We start from the raw sequence: 2,064 nt of genomic DNA, 5'->3' as shown, positions 1-2,064 counted from the left end.
GCCTGTTGCCTACAGACGCATATCATCGGCAGAAAGGTAAAGCTGCCTCTCCAGCATGATGGATCCTTCCCAAATACTTTGGCCCTTTCCCTTGGAACTCGTCTGCTAGAAGGTTCTCCCTGGGAGCGGTATCCACTCCATAGTTTCTGCCTGTCCTCCTCACATGCTGCCTTAATTACCCTCTGTGCCTCCAGGGAGAGCAGTGGGCGCAGGGAATGAAGGGAATGGCAGGGCGGAGGCAGTAAGGAACCCTCTCGGTGATTCGATAGGAAGGACAGATGTGTGTGCTGCTTTCTGTAACAGATGGCCCTCAGGGGCAAGAATCCGATGTGTCCGCTTCACCTTTATATTCCCAGCACTGAGGAACGTGCTCTGCTTCCATTCAGTAAATATTTGCTGAGGGAATGAGACACAGGCTTCCCACGAGCTCAGCCCTTCCTGAGCTCTGGGGGCCTTTCAGCTTTTTTTCTCTCTATTGTTGTAGCTCTTCGGTTGTGTTCTGTTCCACCGGATACATTGCAGAAGCGTAACCTCGAATGGGAGAGAAAAGTCAGTAGTAGGCGACGATGTTCCATATTAATCTATCATTTTTCCAAGTTCCAAAACAAGCCAAAATAAAGTATGCTGTTCAGAGATGGCTTGTATAATAGCAGCCACTGCCATAATAAAGGTCAGGACAAACTTAGTGGCTTACAGACCTCCACATAGTCTTACTAAGGTATCTGAATTGCGTGGGAGCTGGCCGGTCTGGTCTGGGCTCAGTCAGGCTTGGTTCCGAGTTCAGAAGGGGTCCAGCTCTGCTCCACACATCTCTCATCCTCCTGGGACAGGTGACCCAGAGCTCTCTTCTTTTCATGGCAGAAGGCAGAGATACAAAAGGGAAAAATGGAGATGTAATGTTTCTGAAGGTTTAAGCTCAGAACTGGCATCCATCACTACCTGCAACGTTCTACTGGCAAATCTAACATCATAGGGCAGGGCAATATATCCCACCTCTAATGGGGGGAACCATGAAGTTATATATCAGAGGGTATGTACAGGACCCAGAATGATAATGCAACCTACCACAAGATGTAACTAATTGGCCAAACTATTAAAAAAAAAAATCAAGAGGACAATGAGCACAAATTTCTGAATAGTGATTAATTTTGGTGGGGGAGGTGGGAGCAAAGAAAGGGAGGGCATGTATTATAACCACCTCGTTGTACGATGGGGTGGTGGCTTTGCAGGCTTTATGACTACTATGTTTTATAATTTACATGCATATTATTCTGTACGTGTCCTATGTTACCTAATAAAAAAAGCAAGTTTAAACACATAAATAAAGGGTGTGATAGGAGAGTTTCTGTGCTAACCTTGTATGTTGTACAATTCTAAGGTAAACAGAAGCTGAGAGCTCTCCTTGGGAAAGCGTCTGAACATTTAGGAGTAATCCTGGCAACACGGCACACAGCTTCTGTAAGAGAAATCAGCCCATGCTCATTCCGGCTGGCCCCAGCCCTATACTAGGTTCAACGGAGAAGATGAAAAGAAATGGTCTTTGCGCTTAGGGCTCTAGGAAAATTCTATTAGCAATAATCGGGCCTCGGATAAACCTCATTGGCTACGATACTGCCACTGCGCAAAGCTGACTCTAGGAAAATTCTAGAAAATAATTTGCGTTGCACTTGTGAGGTAGCACTGAGATCCCAGGCTTTGCCTCCAATCTCATTGGCCTCAAAACCCAACTGAGACACTCAGCACCTGTGTGATGTTGGGAAAGTTACTTAGTCTCCCTGACCCTGTTTCTTTACCCATGAAGGAGACAACTCTACCTCAGAGCGTTGCTATGCATCCTTGAATAAATGAGTTTTATTTGCTTTTGGATGTTAAGCAGAGAGCCTGTGTGGCACCATGAGTTGAGCAGTGGAATTCACTTTTCCAAACCTCTATCGTCTTCTATAATACGGTGATTACTCACATTTTTCTTCAAAAGGTAAGTTGGGTGATTTAAAATTAAATCTAATGAACCTGACACATACAAGGGGGATCAATAAATCCTTCCTGCTTCCAGCCTCTACTCGG

General features: G+C 45.3%; 1 pseudogene; it reads right to left on the bottom strand.

The window, feature by feature from the left end:
* Positions 1-1,549: 1,549 nt before the first annotated feature.
* Positions 1,550-1,629, bottom strand: LOC131808642 (U4 spliceosomal RNA; annotated as a pseudogene).
* Positions 1,630-2,064: the final 435 nt, after the last annotated feature.

This window comes from Mustela lutreola, chromosome 9 (assembly GCF_030435805.1).
Source record: "Mustela lutreola isolate mMusLut2 chromosome 9, mMusLut2.pri, whole genome shotgun sequence".
Taxonomy (NCBI): domain Eukaryota; kingdom Metazoa; phylum Chordata; class Mammalia; order Carnivora; family Mustelidae; genus Mustela; species Mustela lutreola.
The sequence above is the reverse complement of the archived record's forward strand: the minus strand, read 5'-3'. Positions and strand labels throughout refer to the sequence as shown.